Source organism: Epinephelus moara, chromosome 9 (assembly GCF_006386435.1).
Source record: "Epinephelus moara isolate mb chromosome 9, YSFRI_EMoa_1.0, whole genome shotgun sequence".
Classification (NCBI taxonomy): Eukaryota; Metazoa; Chordata; class Actinopteri; order Perciformes; family Serranidae; genus Epinephelus; species Epinephelus moara.
Genome location: NC_065514.1, coordinates 24,228,517 through 24,238,225, shown reverse-complemented (window position 1 = coordinate 24,238,225; position 9,709 = coordinate 24,228,517).

Here is a 9,709-nt window from a genome sequence, read left to right as displayed (position 1 = left end):
TGGGGGACTGTGTGAAGAAATGGTTGACATTCCTACACGGTTCATACTACATTTTTGAAAAAAGCCTTAAATGGAAGCTGAGAGTCTGCACTTTAAGCAGGTATTCATTGTTTCATTTAAAACCCATTGTGGTGGTGTACAGAGCCAAAATGACGACAACTGTATCATTGTCCAAATAATTATGGACCTGACTGTATATAACATGTTCAATTTCATTGGAATGTGAAGACTTGAACTAAATTTTATGACCCGCTTACACCAAATGATCAAGATAACGGGAGCTCACCACAACTCTAGCAAAACTCTGACACTGGAAATTTGTCTGTGATAGTGAAATCACTTAAAAAGTGGTTTGGTGTGAGGCTGGCATTAGTTTTTGCATATAAGATATTTACCTAAAAACCACAAATTCCAACCTCATGATGGTGCTAGAGGGAAATTCAGGAGAATACCAAACTTATACATCTACACCAACCAACAAACCAACATACAGCAGAAATATTCAGCGCTCAAATACCAAATGTAATGGTCAGAAAAGTCAGTTGCTGATTTTTTGATGGGGGATCAGTAAAGGCACAGGCAGTCATCTCATGGGAGTTGGTCTGAAGCAGATATATGTCTCCGGGTATAGATTGATATATATATGTATATTCAGCATATTGATCAGGATGACAGGTTTACTATTCTACCAGGCTCTCGACAAGCCTCTGCGGGCTTTGTCTTGGTGAGATCTGAGATGAGCTCTTCCCTCCAGTTCTATTTGATTCAAGCTTTGTAAGCTCTCAGTAAACACAAGGGAAAGTACTGCGGGAATAACATTTCCTTTATAAACTCATAAATTCATAACATTCGAGCATCATATTAGGATGGCTACAGTACATAAACAGGATATCTGCGATGCACCCACAGCGCTACAAGGTGCCACACTCTCTCCAAGGTCACACTTCATCTCTCCACCAAGGCTGTCATGCAATCACGAGAAATAAATGAAAAGCATGCCACATCCTGAGGGGGGAAACCACAACAAACACTGGGCTTCTGTGGGCTTCTGAAATCATACAAAGGGAATTTTGAAAACCGTCCATAAGGTCTCAGAAATCATAATACTTTTTAAATTATTCTTCTATTATATATTATTTTTATTTCTTCTTCTGGCAAGAAAACTGCCAGTCATCTTTGGAAATGTCCATGCCTGTTCAATATGACAATAATATAATATGTGAATTTCATCTTGGGGTGAATTTTTCCTTGAGGTCAAATCTCAGGAATCAAATCCAGCACTCCAGGCAACACAGTGACCCATATTTCTTTGAGTGACCAGTTCTCTCACATGACTTGGTTGTTTCACTTCACCCAGTTCTGGGTAATGCTCTTTTTTCCTGGTCTCTAATGCTGTTTCGGATGTTGCAATAGGGTGAAGTCAGGTAACTTAAGACATCAGGTAAAATGGGGCATGTAAGGTTTTACATCTGGGGCTTGTTAAATGTTAGCAGCCAGATCACCGCGATACATGATACTGCATTGTTTCTGCGAATGTCCTTTACAAAGAGTAAAAAGGAGGAAAAAAATATTGGTCCCGGAACTTGAAAGATAAGCCATATGGCATGTTTATTTTCTCTTTTTGGTGATATGACCATTGCAGCTTAATCAATGAGGGTATAATGCCAACAATGGTATGAAGGATGCACAGTGTAGGATGTTGTGTTTCATTAACCGTTTAATTCATAATCAAAATAAGATCTTAAATTAAATACCTTTAGACCGAGCAAGAAATTCTCTAAAGCAGAATCATGTTGCCATCTTATGACTGTTGCTTCTCACAAAGACACATTATTTTAGCCAAGCAAAGGACGGTATGTTATCACTTAAAAGTACCTTTATATATAAGGTACAGAGTTTCTATTCTCAGCAGTTGAGAGGTAAGGATTCCTTGCAAAGGATAAAGTTTGTTGTTAATGGGCAGGTTTTTGTTAGATATCCTTGACAAGTGAAAAGGAGAATAAAAGTTCTTATATCATTTCTAAACACAGCTGTCTGTAACACTTAAAGCAGCTCTATATGATATTTAGAGTGTATCTATGATTCTGAGGTTGACTGCACACAGCTCTCAACATTGAGGTGACTGAGCCGGTGGCTAGCAGATAATGATGCTAACAGTGCAAACAGTGCTAACACAGCAACAGTGCTTAAAGAGCTAATGGTGTTAACCGGGGTAACTGGAGGTTAGGCATTAGCTTTTGCGACACCTTCACTGTTTTTAGCACTGTGTGAGTGCACTGTGTGAGTGCAGTGGTTATCTAGCCATTGAGATACACAAACAGGACAAAGCGGGATTATACTTTTGCACTGAATTGACATCATATGCCGTACCCTACGCAGTAGCCTGATGTGCACCTCCCCAGAAATGTAACTACACATTGCAGCGACACAGACCTCAGAGCTATTGTAAGGTGAAAACCATTTCCCTCAGTGGAAACAAAGCTTTATTTACTTTAATTTCACAGATAAGAAACAATAAATTGTGACGACAATAAAGCCTCCAGCATTTTAAGTCTTGTGTGTGATTTATCCTGGCTTGGTATGAGTAGAGAAAATCTCTGCTTGTCGCTAGGCAAAACAATGTAAAATGCTATAGGGTTGTGCTAACAACATTAGCATGTTGTATTTGTTTGGAAAACGTATTTAGTTGTGTCGGTGAACCTTGTGAGCTGTAATGGAACCCAATATTGTAATGTTACCTTTGTTAAATGTTGCTGTTGTTTCTGGCTTCATATGAGTACAGGAAATGTCCGCTAGCCACTAAGCTAATTTATACAATGTAAACTGCCATAGGCTCGTGCTAATAACATTAGCATGTTGTATTTGTGGGGAAAATGTCTCCAGCAAAAGACAAATGCTTTGTTTGTGAATTTGGCTTATCATGATGACGCAGATTTGTGTACTTGTGTTTGAAATTGTCTCTATCAAGCCATGTTTAATGTGTGTTTTGAATCAGCTCAACTTTACAGCACTTCACATAAACCCCATCACCTGCTAGTGTTTTGGAGGTGTAACAGCAGAGTTACACAAACACACAACCGCACAAGCTATGGCGTGAGCTCTGCTTACAGCTGACGCACAAGTATAAATCTACCTTTACATGCACTAACATCCATGTGTGGCTAGACTGTCTACCAGAGCAAAGAATAGAGAAGCTACATCACTCCCAGAGGGAGTGTGACTTCATTTTCTGCTCAGGACGCCATTACTCCACTGTATCTTTACAAAGCAAATAGTTGTTTGCAGTGATATTAATGATCTGAATGTTGTATACACCTCCTTACTGTTTAAGGCATCCAGAATGTGTGACAGATTAAGTTTCCTCTCAGAAATGAACAGCCTTAATGGATTTTTGAAAAATCCAATTTACTGTCTATTTACATCAGGATATTTTTTATTTAATTTTTAATTTAATTTTTTAAATTTAATTAAATTTAATTTTAATTTTTATTTAATTTAAAAGGCTCTCCACAAAAATGAGGGATAACCAGCAGCAAAATCACAGTCTGTGAAAGGACACTTTGTTGTGTTGTCTTTTTCCTTGATTCCTTTAACCCGGCTCTAGTAAGGTCAAAGTTGTCAATAAAAAAAATGCAAGAAACAGGTATGAAATATTAAAGCCAGGGTGTGACTCCAGGAAGCACAGAAGAAGTTGTCGGCATTTAATTTCACTTCTTTGTTGAGATTTCTTCCTGAGACAGTTGGCGGCGTCAGCAGATTCTCGCCGCTGGCACAAAATTCATGGGACAAGTGTCCATGTCAGCACTTTCTCCCCCCTCAGCCGGTGTATAAAAGGACATCACACTTGTCAGCGGTGGTGAGCCCAAATTATAAGGACAAATAAAACGGTGTGTCTGTGAGTGGGGCTTTTCAAAGAGGATGTCCTTTTGGCTGAACAATATGATAACTTGTACAGGGTTCTCACATGGGATGACAGCTCCCCTCTATGTGTGTGTGTGTGTGTGTGTGTGTGTGTGTGCGTGTGAGCAGGAGGGTAGATGTCTGTGTGTGCACGTTGGCCTGTGTTTGTGTCTGCTGGTTTGCTCTGGTAGCAGGCAGGAGTGTATTTGTGTGATCTCCACATGCTTGTTGAACTGAATTCAAAGTCTCCTCACTTTTTGTGTGAGGAAATATGAACCATAGTGATACTGCAGCTGTTGTGTACTCCATTTTTCATAAGAGGATAAAACTACTGTGGGACATATTTGTGGAAACAGCATCTGTAGGAGATCAACTTCTGTGCACTGAAGCACATCACACTAAGTTCATGACATTTCAACACCTGCCGAGTCATCTTGCACACTGTATAAAAAGGAAGGGGTTCTAACCGTCTCTCTTACATGGGTCTACTTAAAGAAACAGGTCCTGTGACCACAGAACACCGTTACACTGAGATACATAGGGGAAAGTTAGATCAATAAATTGCCAGGGCCACTATTAAACAGTATTAGCTTATTGCAGATATACTGGTATGAGTATATGTCAGTAACAAGAACTGCAATGCAGAAATGCCAAACTAGGTTTGATGTCAGTTAAAGGGATAGTACACCCAAAAATGAAAATTTAGCCATTATCTACTCACCCATATGCTGAGGGAGGCTCAGGTGAAGTTTTAGAGTCTTCACAACACTTGCGGAGATCCCAGGGGAGAGGAGGTAGCAACACAACTCCACCTAATGGAGGCTGACGGCGCCCCCAGATTCAAACGTCCAAAAAGACATAATTGAAACCACAAAATATCTCCATACGTGTGCATGCTTGCGCGAGACCGTGATACATAGGCACTGCTTTCATGCGTGCTCACGTACTTTTGCTGGTCTTGCACGCACACGTAAGCGCGGTGCACAGAGAGGCAGTGAGAGCTGCAGGCTACAACAAGGCTAAAAACAGAGTTCAAATGATGTTTTCCAAACAACTTTTGATGTCGGGGCTTCAGGACACTTGGATCACTACGGACGAGCAGTATGGAGATATTTTGTGGTTTCAATTATGTGTTTTTGGATGTTTGAATCTGGGGCACCGTAAGCCTCCATTAGGTGGAGTTGTGCTGCTACCCACTCTCCCCTTGGATCTCCGCAAGTGATGTGAGAACTCTTAAACTCACCTGAGCCTCCCTCAGCATATGGGTGAGTAGATAATGGCTGAATTTTCCTTTTTGGGTGCACTACGCCTTTAAAATCGTGTCACCATTGAAGGGAACCTATTATGTTCTTCCTTATTTTCAGTTGATGTCGGATGTTCATGTTAAATGCCAAAGGCCAAAGGTCTCAAATAAACGTATGTAAAAGTAATCTCTGTGAGCAAACCTCAGGCTTCACACCATTCTGAATACTCTGTTTCCAACATTCTTTTTCTCCTTTCAAGGCAAACTGATGGCAGCTCATGACAGATTTCTTTGTATGGTTATCTGCCCCAAGCCCACTACTGTTAGTGTTTACATTTCATAGCCTACAGTGCTACATGTAGCTACATGCTGACATCAGGGAAACATGTAATTGTGATTGCTGATTTAATTAATTTCTCCTTAGTGTAGGATCATATTCCTACTGGAACATGTCCGGTTGTGAAGATTTTGGTTGTGAAGCTTTTACTGATGAATTTTTATGGTAGAAAGTGCCGCTATACTCTATTACAGTAATTCCCTGGCCACACGCACACTGCTACATGTAGCTACATGCTAATGTCAGGGAAACAATAAAGTGCTGTAGGGATGACATTTTTTTGTGGACCAACACTGAAGTAAGCTTCACTTTGGTTGCCTCGTCAAAAAGCCAACGGGATACTTCCATTGTTTTTTGGATTATTGCAGAAAGTAAGCTCTGTGGCAAACAGATGCTTTCAAGTTTTGCTCGGCAACATAATCCTCACAAATGAACACCCCTTTCTATGATTTTTGAAGCGTAATACAATCACCACGAGTAAAAAGCTAATGTTAGGCGATAAACAAACTACACTGCAGATGCATTACTTAATGTCACCACTACAACAAGGCTGTAAATTCGTATTTAGCATCATGACGTTGTGTAGTCTCATTTAGCCACTCAATAGCAACCATCTTCTTTTATTTGCGGAAAGGCTTAAAAATTGCCAAGTGGGATATTAACTGACCTATATTATGTTGTAGAACAAGACAGGAAAAGCTTGTGTTAACCACAGAGCTTGTTTCAGGCATCAAAGCAAAAACCCATTCACAAAACCCACTGACTTGAAACAGGGGAACTGAGAGTGCTAAAATGCTAACTCATATCCGGGTTTAGGACTCATTTCTGATGCACTTTATGACAGTGCAGAGAAGCTGAGAGCAAAGATGCAGAAGACACTTTTTTTCGTCAGCATAGACGATATGAGAAAAATTAAGTGTTTTTTAACGTTAAAGCATGTAAACAGGTTATAATAGAAACTCATATACAAGCATGGACCTGAAAATGATTGTAATAGGTCTCCTTTGAATAGTTTGTTCACCAGAGATCACTAACAAGGTAACTACACTGTCAAATGTTTCATTTAGTATCTTGACTACAATAAAAAAAATCTAAGGGATCTGTACGAAGATCATTTTTATATTATGTGTTTGTATTTTAAAAAGCCAATATATCGTTATCAGCCTCAAAACCCCAGTATTGGTCAGACTACAGTTGGGAGTGCTGATATCATAAATAACAGCTCTCAACGTCGGCCCCTCAGCTAGAATTAAAGTGGTATTATGAACACTTTAGTGCAGTATTGCACCAATCGAATTACCACCCAACATTGTCAGTCAGTACCACAAACTCTTGCCTCCTGGAGAGCAACAATGTGGGGGGCACTATCTCTGCTGGAAAATAATACCATTACAACGTCTTCTTTTTGCTCATGAAAATGTTAATTAGTAAATACATAAGTAAAAACCAAGGACATAAATTATATATACAGATGTTACAGTTTGACCTTAATACCGTTTACCTTCCATGAACCAGTGTCATGCTGCCATCGACACACTCATACTGAGTGCTACTTTGTAAGTGAGTGTGAGGTGAGTCAGGTTAGGCATTAGTAGCTGGTAGGTGTGGATTAAGGTTTCTGCTCATTAGACAGAGGTAGCAGAGCTATAATCCACATCCTCCCTCACAGCGTACACACACACACACACACACACACACACAAGCCTATATACAGTACGCACGCAGAAACAAACACCCTGCTCAATTCATTACAAAAAAAAAGTTTACATTCATTAATTTTGCATGACCAAATGGCAGGAGCTTCTCAGCCTTTCAGGTTTTTACACATAGAGCTGCTGATGTAACTGGGTGGAAATGACAGCAGGGCTGCAGCAGGTATATAGGTTGAGATTTTATCTGAGAAAACTGTGGGAATGGCTGTAGTGTTGCAGCGCCTGAATCTGGATTATGGCTGCGGTCTTTTTCTGTGGCTTCTGAATCAGTGAGATGGAGCTGAAGCAGAGGTCTGCAAAAGTCTAATCCTCCCCAGTTCTATCAAAAATCCTCACAGGGCGTCATTATGAAGTTATTGATCTGACAACCGTCCGTGCTGAATGTCACAGCAAAGATAGAGGTAATTTTCTTGGTATCTGAAGGTATCACAATTGAAAGTACTGTCGTGTTTCAGACGAAATACAGTCAGGAGGTGTGTGGTATAACGAGGTGTAATTGCCAGGAAGTTATATGACATAGGAAGTAACACTTCCTGTGAGAGGAGGTCATAGCAAGGGCAAAACTGAGATCTTTGAGCAGTCTTTGAAAGACAGTTGTTGCATCACTCTGAAAACAAGTTCTTGTTACCACAGCTGATAGATCTTATTGAGTCAGACCATAGGAATGAGGAGGTTTTTGTAGGTCACCAACAGTTTGAATGATTGTAAGAACAGTCCATACTTTACTTTAAAGCGTCACCCTTACATGAAAGACTTACTCTATAAATCTTTTTTCCTGACTGGAGTCACATAGCAATAAATGGAGTGGCCAAACAACAATATTCAAACTTTCGCTCATTCTCTTTCTATCAGTTTTGTTGTCAAGTCCACCTAAACTGTGACGAAGTCATCATGAACAAGACTGCAATGTATCACAACCGAGACAAGGCCAAGACTTTAAAGGGATGAGACAAAGTCAAGACCAGACCAGTGTGACTCCTACAATGAATGACACATCTAAGATAAACTGCGAAACAATCAAACCATAGACACTTCTCAAACTGATCCAAAAAAATCCACACTCTGTCTCAATAAAATAATCAAAGGGCATCACAAAGGTGAATTTTGTATGTGGGAATTTTTCTGTGTTTGAGCAACCAAATTCAAGCAAACACTAAGAAACTAAAATCAACTTAACTGTCTTTAACTTTACTCTCCTTTTTTGCACAGGCATTTATGCCCAATTTCCATTGCACAAAAAAACAAACCCTGCTAACACCTGGCTTTTTAATGTAATGGAAAAGTTTACAATTGGCATTCGCATTGATGGAAACACAACACCCAGATGAAGGCGCTAATTTTAGCCCCTTAGCCAGACAGATGCAATGACACGCCACCACAAAATGTTGTCTGTCTCTGCTCAAGCAGCGCTCAAACACTGATCCAAATTATTAATTAATCTGCACAGAGTTTGAAAGTGAAATTGAGATTAAATAAGAAAGAAATATATGTTTTTTTATGGGCCTTCATGCTGCTTTCTACTGTTTACTAACCTGTTTTCAGGCTTGCCCGTGATGGCAAATGTCACACACCAAAAAAACAAACAAAAAAACAAAACAAAACAAAAAAATGACTGGCAATAGGAAAGGAGTGTATATCCTATTTTTAGCAGGTTGACCTGTATAAATTAACCTGCATACACATGCTAATCTTGATGGAAAAGCGGTGTTACTGATATCCCGTCAGTTGTGGTCTTGATTAGTCCCAAAATAAAATCCAGAGTCCTCTTTGTCTGAGACCAAGACAAAGCTGAATAAAACTTTGGCTGAGATGATACATTCATAAAGTGGTCTGGAGACCGGTCTCGAGTATGACAACACTACTTTATATTAATATATACATTTATATCTGTTTTACACTGATGTATCACAGCATGGCATATTTTTTAAGGATTATTTTTTGGCCATTTGCATTTATTTGATAAAACAGCTTAAGAGTGACAAGAAAGGGAAAGAGAGATGAGGGATGACATGCAGCAAGGGGCCACAGGTTGGGATTGAGCCCCGTCTGCTGTGGTAGGGACATAGCCTCAGCACATGGGGCACCTACTCTACCAGGTGAGCTACTCAGTGCCCAGGCAACACTTCTTTTTTTTTTTTTACACTTTTCCCAAACCTTTCAGGCCCGTTCATACTCAATTTCTATTCAGTTCCATAGAAAATAACTCCAGTGACATCTAATTTATGGTAAAGCTGATCCATGAATCTATCTGCAAAGCTGCATCAAAATCCTCTCCTTTCCTCCATGGTATTGGTTTATATGAAAGCCCAGCAAAGAAAATGCTATATAAATAAAATATGCTTAAAAAAGGCACATATTTCCTTCCCTCTTACAACAATTAAGTGAATTAAAATAGAATATAAATTAATCAGTTGCTATGTCATAATGATTTCTGGACATTGTAGTTGTGCACCTAATGGTGGATGATCGTAGAAAGGAACATTGCCACAGTGAACAGCATGTTTCAGTTCCTACAAA